The following is an 11,682-nucleotide window of genomic DNA, read 5'->3' on the forward strand; positions in this document are numbered from 1 at the left end:
TCGTCGGTGAGCTCCATCTTCAACGATGTCGGTGTGATGGGTGCTTGTGCGTTTGGGTCGTGTTCAACGCCCCGCTGCTCCCAAGTTTCATCCATCTTGTTGCAAGGCTGAGGGACTGCCTCTTCTTGTCCTGGCATTTTGTCATTGATGGTCGAAGATCCTACCATTGCGTACTCACTGTGGTTAGTCTCGATTGCGGCCATCTTATGGTTCATGGTACCGCTACTTCTATTCTTCTCTTCTCTCTCAAGCTTCGTGCAATGGTGATCCGACACAATATCTAGGTTGTCTCCGGGTTTGATGCGATAGTGAGCCTTTGGTTGGGGATCGGTGTTGCTCAGTTTGGCGGCAATGTTGGTTCGGGAACACTAGATGAAAGCCTAGTTCGATGTCCTGCCGATGCCAGTGCCGACGACGCTCTCCGGCATCATTCCCTTCTTAGAGGTGGTGTTGTGGTATTCCATGTCGATCCCTGTATGGTCTTCAGGTGAAAACCTATTTTCGATGTTTCAGATTGATCAACGACGATGTCTTTGGCGTCGTGCCCTCCTTGGAGGCATCGTCTAGGAGAGACCCTCCCTGCGGGTTTGGCTTTCTTTTTCTTTGGGGCATTGTCGATCATCTCATGCCTAGTCTAGCTAGGTAGATGGTCAAGAGTCAGGGTCGTCTCTACGGTGCTCTAGGCTTAGTTTAGCTAGGTAGTTTGCCTCCTGTATCTTGTGGTTTTTGCTTGGTTTTCCTTTAATTAACCGAGCAATTCAGCTCGTTGAGCTTTCTTCTTATTTAATATAATTGGTAGCTCTCCTGCCTATTCATTTGAAAAAAAAAATCACCGGCTGCTATCAAGATGCTCGACTCAGATGATCTAGTCAGGATTACACTGCATTAGCACCATAATGAGGGATGACAATTTAACCCCATTACCCATTTAACCACGGGTAAATACTTTAATATGATTAGGTATGATCTAAATTTGGTATCCATGGGTAATGGTGTGGGTAAGACATACCCATACTCGTGCCACCCGTTTATCCATCTATTCTCTCTGACAGGTGGGCACAATCCAGCAATCAAGTCTCAAACAGTTGGACTCCAACTCCAATCCCTAATCCCCTTCTCAGATTCACCCCCCGCCACCCCCTAGCCCCTACCCCTCCGTCGGCCAGCACCCCGCCACCGCCCAACTCCCCGCTGCCGCCCATCACACCACAGCCACGAGGCATGCAATGCTCTTGGAGTGGACCTCCATGACCTTCTCCGACATTGTGGGCTTGTAAAGGAGGTTGATGCACATAGTCGGCACACCGGGGTTGCCCTTCCAATACGCGTAGGGCTCCCTCTAAGGCCATGATGGGCGGCAGGTCTCACGTGCCATGCCTCCGGCAGCAATACATAAGGGTGGATGTTGACTTCGAGCTAACCCCAGAGGGACCAGTCCGGGAAGACGATGTCCAGCGTGGCGCCATCCTTGCAGTAGCGGAAGAGCGGTAGCACCTGGGAGTGGACGTGGAAGTCCGTGGCGCGCATCTCGAGCATGTCCTCGTAGTTGAACACGAGGTTCAAGCCCAGCTAAACAGGTATACCCATGGATACCAAACGGGTATACCCACAGGCAATCTAAAATTGATGGATATAGGTATTGGGTGCCAATATCCGTACCCGTCACATTTGACTGTCATTTCTAATTAAAACTGATCAACTAAACTCTTGGCGGTGCTATTGCAGCATGGGTATGTGGCAATCTATCTCCCACAGACCTGAATAGTGAAGATCCATCGGTACTCTGGTCGTCTGGCGTCAACACTCAAGACGGCTTCAACTTCCGGCTGCCTAAAAGTGGGCCCAAAGACAACGACCTACCGTGATTGGAGCCGAGACGCATGGCCGGATGAGCCATTTCGTCAGTAACCGGCCGGGAGGTACGCATTCCTATCGTGCAAATTCAGCAAGCATTCCATTGGCCTTCATTCAGTGTCCTGGTCCTGTTGCAGTACATGCGTTGAGTTCGGCAGAGTTAGGAGGGGCGTCAATTTGGCTAACGCAAATCGATTAGGCCAGGGGGAGCACAGGTGGATGCCTGAGCTTTCTCGCTCTTTTGGTCTCCTTTCCTTGCCCTCTTTTCCCTCCCCAATGATGGCTAACATGGCCGGTGTCTGCTTTGGGCACGTTACTATATGCTAGCAGACATAGCATGCAGCAGGCCTCACGTACCCCGGCAGTGATCCTTGCTGCAAAAGGGCAAGTCCTTTTTAGAATAACTTTTATTTTGCCAGTTCTCCGTTGCAACAGTGAAGGAGAAAGCAGAACAATTTGCGCTATTGCACCGACACTAAAGAGATACAGTACTAGACACTGTCTTTTGCAGCCTGGTAGGTGGCTGAAGTCTTTTACCCGAGGAAAGACATCCTGTCAGAATAGCATCGACACTGCAGAAGCATTTCCGTTCTTGTTCACTGAAGTCTGAGATCCGAATTACATACTGCACTAGCTCTAGTCTTGTTCGAGCACAAATTGACACAGTATTGAATTACTTTGCGTGAGACCGTCAGAATCGTTCTCTAAAAAGATCTTTGATTCAATAACTGGAGCATTTTGCAACCACATGACCTGAATTTAAAACAAAAAAAAAACATCCAGCAGTAGACGTGGCAACACTAAGGTAGGCAGCAACGTGTACGTACGTGCGCAAGATGATGAGACAGGCATAACGTACTTACTAGAAGAGTTTTTGTGCATGTGAGAAACAAGAAACATGAAGCAGCCTCGAGGTCAGCAGAGCCATGGCCGACACTACAGGCAGGCATGTGCAGGCCGTTGGAACTTGGAAGTTGCCGCGCAGCTCCGATCCGGGCACCGCCAGAAAACTTCCAACCCACTGTCGCATCATCACGTTCGGCCGTTCGCGTCCGAGCCCTTTGACGGGGCCCGGGGGAGCCGAACGATCGCGTCGGCGTCGTCGTCCCCCCACCGATCGAGACGGCGACGACGAAAGAGCCTTGCGTGGCGTGTAGCGACGCCGGGTGAGCTGGATGTAGCTCACGATGCACGCCACCTTGCGGCGCGTGCAGGGAATCGAGCCGTTCCGAAGGGCAGGAACAGGAACCTCATTCTCACGCTGGAATTTGACTTTCCAACGTGCGCTCCGCCGGGCTGGCGATAGTACGGGGTTGTCGTCGTCCTCTCACTCGACGCGTCTTTCCAATTCTATACGCGGGCCGATATCATCGGTGAAAATTTAAAAATACATAATATACCAGATCGTATTTAAAAAAAATAAATATGATACGTATTTGCAAATTAATATAGTATGTGTATTCGACACCTTATTTACCGAATACGAGTTTTTGGTACACCGTGCACCGAAAGATGGTGGTCACAGATGTTTTCGGCATCTCATGTATCGAATACGATACTATACACCGTATTCGGTTTACGAGGAACAACCGGGACAGGGGAGCGTACTGCTTTCGGCGCCTCACATCGCGTCTTGTCACTGCTTTCAATGCGGGTGTGACATGTGGGGTTTCCATGTTGCTTTCGGTGCCAAATAAAATAAGCTCGTTGGCTTCAGTTGAGAAGCAGCAGCGCGAGCAGAGGAGCAACAACATGAGAGGAATAACGCAAAGAGTAACAATGCGAGAAGAGAAAGGAGCAGCAGCGTGAGCAGATGAGGAGCAACAACGTGAGGTGAACACTTCGAGAGCGCTCCTTTTCCTTAAGGTAACAACTTAGATTATGTATTTTAATTCAATATTAAATATTAATTATTTCATTTGAATTCAATATTGATGATTTAATTAGTATTGTTAATTACTTAAATATTTATCATTGTTAAGTAATGTGTTATTTAATTTGTATTGTTATTTTAAGTATTTATTTTATTACATGTATGTTTGTTTACTAGATATGGTATGACTATTCATATTTATTATAGAGAACGTTCCGCTATTTTATACGCGAGGCTCGTAACAATTCAGAACTGTCAGTACATTGATAGTACGGTTGAGCCACCTATTGACCTAGACGGCTTGAAATCATATGTTATAAAAATTTTACGTGTGAACCAACAGTCACATATTGTTGTCCTAAAGGGTGTGCGGTCACGGCTTATTCTAAACAACTTAGTCATTGTCCATACGTTGTTTGAGATGAAAGAGCAATGCATGAATTTTGTACTCACGCAATGCATTGAATGAGAATTTTGAAAAGTGGGTGTACGTAAACATAGTGTTACAACTGGTGCAAGGTCACGTAGTGACCAGCGTGAAAGGATTAGGCCAGCAGGTGATGCATGAAGAAGAGAGAGTGCTTGTCGGGAAGGGTAGTTTTGGTACAGAGGGAGCTAGAGTGGATCCTTCTGAGGTAGATGCAGGATACATGGATGATGAAGTCGGTGGTAGCAAGGATGGAGAAGTTGCTGACAATGATGACCCGGTGCCACTGATCTAGTACTTTCGTGGTGCAGAGCTACTGGATTGTGTCATCGTTGAGTATAACACCTTATCTAAATGGGGATACCAGAATAGTGACATCTAGGTCGGATAATGGTATCGTAATAGGGGTGATATCGTCCATTTTATTAGCAACTATGCTATAATGATAAGACGGGACCACAACTGCGTCCGGTCTAACCCTACGAGTATAAGGTCATGTGTATCAAGCAACCGAATTATCCTTACTTCGTACGAGTACATATGAGAACTATTTTGTGATAAGTAGACATACTCCACATACATGCAGTGAAGAGGCTTTTAGAAATGTTAGTCACGTCGTTGATGCGAGGTTCATAACCGAACTCCTCAGCACCCTTGTTGGCACGGACATATGTTTGTCGCCAAAATCAATTCTGGAGAAAGTACAGACTAAGACGAGTATGCTGATCAATTACTATACCATGTGGCGAGCGAAGAAAAAGGCGTTGAAGATGCTGTTTGAAAGTTTCGAAGAGTCTTACAACTATGCTCTGAGGCTACTGTAGAAGATTGTCATGACGAATCCAGGGACTCAGTGGACCATAACGGATGAGCCGATCAATCTAGAGGATGGGTCATTGTCGGTGAATCAGGAACCGGGGGTCCCCGAATCCCGAGGCCAGGATAGCAATCCGCCACGTGGCGCTATCCGACGGGGTCGCCTCCGCAAGACAAAAAAGATTAAGTCCCGGGAGAGGGCACTCGAGGCCACAGTCAGTGGTCCCCGAGTACCCAGGTTCCCCGATGATCTGCGAAGTCTAAGTGCCGGGAAGAAAGTGCTCGGGGAGGTATACGGTGACCCCCGAGCACCCGAGTCCCCCGACGACCAGGAAACCTAAGTACCGGGAGAAGTGTGCCCGGGGCCGCGAGCGGTGGCCCCCCGGGCACCCAAGTATCCCGAGGACCCACTGAAGGAAGTTCCGGGAGAGAGTGCTCGGGGCTGCGTGCAGCGGCTCCCGAGCACTCGGTTCCCCGAGGATCCGTACAAGCATGCCCGAGAGAGAGTGCTCGGGGAGGTGAACAGTAGCCCCCCGAGCACTCGGTTCTCCGAGGACCGAGGAAGGGCGTTCTCGGGAGAGAGTGCTCGGGGAGGTGAACAGTGACCCCCGAGCACTCGGTTCCCCGACGACCCAGGAAGCCCCTCCGTCAGTGGCTCCCACAGAGCCACTGATGAGGTGTCAGCCAGTCAAAGGCCCGATGCCGCATTTAAGAGCGCACGTGGCCTGTCACCTCTAACTGCTCCCGCCACGCTCGGTGTCAGTTTCTGCCACATTCTGGCAGAAGGGCGTGGGGACATTAAATGCACGGGTCCCATCCCGTGCCATCCGGCACGTCTCGGGATAATGTCGTGAGGGCCAAGGCGTTCCGTCTGCCGCGCTGCTGTGGCAGGAGAACAAGACAGGGCGGGCACGTCGGGCCGCTCTGCGGCTGCCCGGCGGGCCCTCTCCACGGCGCTTGTTGCCAGTGCATTTATGGCGAGAGATGACCGAGCGCGGGGCGTATTTTCAACCCCCGGTCACTTCGCACAGAGGCCATGATGATGCCCTTTCCATTTATAGTGCCTTGGAACTCGTGCCCTCCCATTCGGGGCACGCTACTGCCGGCGGGTATTTAAGGCAGCCGGTAGCATGGACAAAGACAGGTGGTTCTGGCTCAGGAAAGGCTGAAGCAGTTAAGGAAGTAGAGAAGATCAAGAAGTCCAAGAGCACCAAACGCCCACAGATACATACAGACCGAAGAACAAGGAGCCCTAGGCTCTAGGATAGATAGACAAACTTGTAACCAGCAACATCCTTGAGGGACATTCTCAGGGCATTTATAGTATCCATAGTGTTGATCGACGGGGGCGCAGGCCTTAACCTCCTCTCTAAGGAGGCTTTCGAGAAGCTGCAGGTGCCCTCCAGGCGCCTAAAGCCGTCGCTCCCCTTTTATGGGGTGACACCCGGGCACTCCCTGCCCCTCGGGCAGGTCGAGCTGCCCGTAACATTCGGGAGCCGGGACAACTTCCGGACGGAGAACGTCATCTTCGACGTCGTGGAGCTCCCCCTCCCCTACAACGCCATCCTCGGGCGCCCGGCGCTCGCTCGGTTCATAGTGGTCACGCACTATGCGTACCTCACGGTTAAGATGTCGGGCCCAGCGGGCCCCATCTCCGTGTCCGCCGAGACCAGCAGCGTCGTCTCCTGCGCTGAGCAGCTATACTCGGCCTTGGTCTCAGCTCGGGCCGAGGTCGAAGGTCGTCCAGGGGGCCCGGGACCCTCTTCATCCAAACCCCGACTCGCCGCCGACGCCTCCGTTCCTACGAAGGAGGTCGTGGTGGGTGAAGACGCGTCCGAATCGGCGGTGACCTGGGCGGCAAATAGGAAAGCGCGCTCGTCGCCTTCCTCCGGGCTAACGTCGATGTCACGTCCCGAAATCCATAATTGTGTGTTTTAATCCTAAAACATGCAATTTCAGCTTCATGTTCCAGTTTGGGTCACTGGAGCACTTCACTTTGAGTCAATGAGGTGGGAGAAGGAAAAACTAAGAGAAATAAAGGAGCTGGAAGCAAGTCTGAACTTTCCTCTAGGTAAATGGGGCCCACTTGGGTGGAAAATATCTCTCTATAAGTGGGCAACAGCTCTCTCTCCCCTCAAACTTGCCCATACGTACTCGTCACCCACTCCACCATATAAGGCTTTTTGAGGAAGCAAGTTGGAGTTGGCTGTCTCTCTCACTCTCTCTCTTAGGCTCCCTTTTTCCCCTTTGGATCCCTACCTCTGGGAGCAAGATCAAGGTACGTATGTGGTACTCACGAGACCACCAGCTCATGGACTACTCGCCCATCCAATTCATTTTCAGTTTCCCCGAAGGAATTCGAGCTGGTTCTGAACATGTTTGGTGTTCTTTGGGAGAAGCAAGGAAGCAGCAGTTTTTCCTCTCTTCTCCAAGCCATTTTCCGTCGTTTCCTCCTTCAACTGGCGGTCACCAACCTCAGCAAAGGACCTTGGGTGAGTCTGCTAGGCTCCCATGGCAAGTATGCTCATTTTTGGTTGGATAGATCTTGAATCTGGAACTAGGGTTGCAAAGTTCTTAAAGTTCTGCAGTCTGGGAACAAATGAGGATTTATGTGGATTTGAGTTAGGAATCATGTTGCTAGGCGGCTGAGCAAAGTCTAGACCCTGTACACCATTCTAGGCATTTTTACTTTTGATTTAGAGAGACTCTCAGGTTAGTTTAGCCTAATTTTTCCCTTCGTAATGGCTGCTGTTCTGGAGCTGCGCGAGGCTGATTTACTGTAGCGCCGGGTACTGTTCACCCGACGACCCCTGGTGCTGTTCACCCGAGCACCCCGAGCGCAGTCACCCCGAGCACTCCCGAGCACCCCGGGTACTGTTCACCCGACGACCCCTGGTACTGTTCACCCGAGCACCCGAGCGCAGTCACCCCGAGCACTCCCGAGCACCCGGGTACGGTTCACCCGACGACCCCCCGGGTACTGTTCACCCGAGAACCCGAGCACGGTCGATCCCGAGGACCCTGGTACTGTTCACCGAGCACCCCCGGGTACTGTTCACCCCCGAGCACTCCCGAGCACCCCCGGGTACTGTTCACCCGAGCACCCGAGCACCCCTGTACTGATTCACCCCGAGCACCCGAGCACGGTCGATCCCGAGGACCCCGGTACTATTCACCCGAGCACCCCCGGGTACTGTTCACCCGAGCACCCCCGGGTACTGTTCACCCCGGGTACCCGTGAGTACTGTTCATCCCGGGCACCCCGAGCACGGTTTATCAGGCTTTCCTGATAGCTGATAGCTTGTAAAATTCGTAGTTAATTCGTAGGAACTCCAAACTTTTTGAGACCACTTGGAAAATTCTGGTTTGGACAGTACGATCTTGGAATAATGTTGTCATGTATTGTGGAGCATATTTTTCTTACATGATCGCATTTCATACATGCTCATTACATTGCACGCGTTGCTCTCTGTAGTGAACGCCGATCCGTCGATCCCGGAGGCCGTGGGCGATCGTGAGGCGTCCCACCTTTCTGATTCAGGGCAGCAAGGCAAGCATCGTTCATATTGCACCGTGTCTACTTGAAATTTTAATATGTTATCTACGCTTATGTATACATTGCATGTGTCGGGTACTGAGTTGGGTAGAACCTATGCCGATGCATTATCCCATTTCGGTCACGTGTCATGTGTTGTTCCTAGGAGCCTAGTGGTGTCATCGAGGTCTAATTTTAGTTCGCTATGCTTAGTGGTACTTAGGCTTTCCGGTAGAAGTCGACGACGGCGTCCACCGTTGTCGCGAGCCTAGGACTTATTATTTGTTCGCACTTATGGTTGTGTTGATGATGAGTCGGTTTGGTGAGTGGTGAGTTGAGACGAGGTGTGGGCGGTGTTAGGGGTGTCATCTGCTCACGAGGAGTCCTCAGGCAGTTCGGGGAGGGAACCCGGACACCGTAGACCGCTTGCACCGGTTAAGCACCGATCATTGGTGTAGTCGGCTTTAGCACATACCTTACTCACCACATGCTGATATAATGGTAGGCGAGCCGATTACCTTCGCAGACGTGGTCATGTGGGCCTCGTCATAGACGGTGTGAGTCCGGTTTGAGTCCGGGCTTTTAGCGGTATTAGTTTGCTCGGGGAGTAGTTCTAATACCGCCGTGCCGAGCTATGGTTGATCCACATGGTTGGGCCTGGTTGGGAAAGGTTGTCACGGGTACCCCCTTGTGCGCATCTTAGCGGGTGGCACAAGCCGTATGGTCCCCGTGTCGTGTGGGTCCAGGAGTATCCCCCTGCAGGGTGTATAATCAGTTCGAACTGCCGCGCTCTCGGTCATGAGCATCGCTATCGCTTATCTCCACCGAGCGACCATATTTTGGTCGTAGAGTTTCGATGTGGGTTGTGGCATGGTTGGATTGGGGTGGTTTGGTCGGTATGTGGTTGGTGGTTTGGTGGGAATGGTTTGCTTTTATACACTTGTTGTTACATATCTGTTTTGATCAGGTGGTTGGCAGGGTTTGAGTTGGTGGTTGGTTAAGTCAGTTGCTTACACCTAGAGTCTAGGTTGCTTACCGCTTAATGAACTTAAACATGTCTTAATCCTTGCTACAGCTTTAAATGCATGATCCTTGGAGTCGAGAATATATATACTCATACTGTGTAAGACTTGCTAGTACCTTCGTACTAAGGGGTGCTGCCCTTAAGTTGCTTTCAGGTTCGCAGGTTGGCGAGGGAGAGGCAGTGTTCGGCTACTTTGTGCCTGCCGATCAGGGTGGCGGGCAGGAGTAGCACCTTCTACTCCGAACTCCGGCGCTTGTGGTATGGAGCCTAAGGGCATACGGCTCCATACTCTTTTGTTGTATAGGTTTTTCTTCCGCTGCGTAGTAGTTGTTGTTGTTCCTTTTTTGTTGTAAATTGTGGAAGCAGTTGCTTGTTTAACAATGGTAATCCAGTTTAATTATTTGCTCTCTATTAAACTGTGTTGTGATATTTGAGTTGGAAGGCATGTGTTCCGATCCTGGGCACAAAACACGTGCCGGGACTACCGGAATGGTATTCTGGTTAATCGTCGAGGTTGTGATTATGAATAATGATCCTCCTGATGATTAATTAGAATACTATTTGGACGGTTCCTCACAGTCGACGTGTTTGCATGGCAGCCGTCCGATATGCCCAGGATCCCTAGGGAGGTGATCAAGCACCACCTGGCTGTGCGCTCGGACGCACGCCCGGTGAAGCAGAAAGTCCGGCGGCAGGCGCCCGAGCGCCAGGAGTTCATCCGGGAGCAAGTCAGTAAGCTCCTTGACACCGGATTCATCCGAGAAGTCCTCCACCCCGAGTGGCTGGCGAACCCAGTCATCGTCCCGAAGGCCAACGGCAAGCTCCGCATGTGCGTGGACTGCACCGATCTAAACAAGGCTTGCCCAAAAGATCCTTTTCCTTTACCCCGCATAGATTAGATTGTAGATGCAACCGCGGGATATGATCTTTTGTGTTTTTTAGATGCAAACTCTGGTTGTCACCAGATTCGCATGGCCATAGAGGATGAAGAAAAAACTGCTTTTACCACTCCGGTAGGGACTTACTGCTATGTATCGATGCCTTTTGGTTTGCGCAACGCTGGGTCTTCTTTCCAGCGTGCTATCCGCATCACCCTTGACTCGTAGGTTGGCCGCAACGTCGAGGCCTACATCGATGACCTCGTGGTCAAATCCCGAGACTGCACCATCCTGCTCGAAGATCTTGCCGAGACTTTCAACAGTCTCCGCACTACCCGCCTGAAGCTCAACCCCGAGAAGTGCGTCTTCGGGGTGCCTGCGGGCAAGCTCCTCGGTTTCTTAGTCTCTAGGCGAGGGATCGAGGCCAATCCAGAGAAGATCCAGGCCATCGAGCAGATGCGACCCCCGGCTCGACTCAAGGAGGTTCAGCGTCTCGCCGGCTACATGGCGGCCCTCGGGCGCTTCATCTCCAAACTTGGGGAGCGAGGACTCCCCCTCTTCAAGCTTCTTAAGAAGACCGGTCGTTTCGACTAGACGCCAGAGGCCGAGCAGGCCTTCCGCGATCTGAAGAAGTACCTCACCTCACCACCTGTACTGGTGGCCCCCTCCGGGGGCAAGCCACTACTGCTCTATGTGTCGGCCACTCCTCAGGTTGTGAGCATGGTACTGGTGGTGGAGCGCGATAAGTGCTCGGGGCAAGATGCTGGGTCCCAGCTCCCGGCCGCCCCCGAGCACTCCCCCGTCCTCGCGGCTCCCCCCGAGCAGGGGGTCGAGCCCGAGCACTTGGCTCCCCCCCCCCCGAGCAGGGGGTCGAGCCCGAGCACTTGGCTCCCCCCCCCCCCGAGCAGGGGGTCGAGCCCGAGCACTTGGCTCCTCCCGACCAGGGAGTCGAGCCCGAGCACCTGGCCAACCCCGACCACGTCACCGAGCTCGGGGGTCCACCGTGTACAGCGACTGGTGTACTTCGTCAGTGAAGTCCTCCGGGATGCCAAGACAAGATACCCCCAAGCCCAAAAGCTGCTCTACGCCGTGCTCATTGCTTCCCGGAAGCTACGCCACTACTTCCAGGCGCACAAGGTCTCGGTGGTTACCACGTACCCACTGGGACCCATCCTCCAGAACCGAGAAGGCACCGGGCGCATCGTCAAGTGGGCGGTGGAGCTGGCGGAGTTCGACCTGAACTTTGTCAGCCGCGAGGCGATCAAAAGCCAGGCG

This window comes from Phragmites australis, chromosome 4 (genome assembly GCF_958298935.1).
Source record: "Phragmites australis chromosome 4, lpPhrAust1.1, whole genome shotgun sequence".
Lineage (NCBI taxonomy): Eukaryota > Viridiplantae > Streptophyta > Magnoliopsida > Poales > Poaceae > Phragmites > Phragmites australis.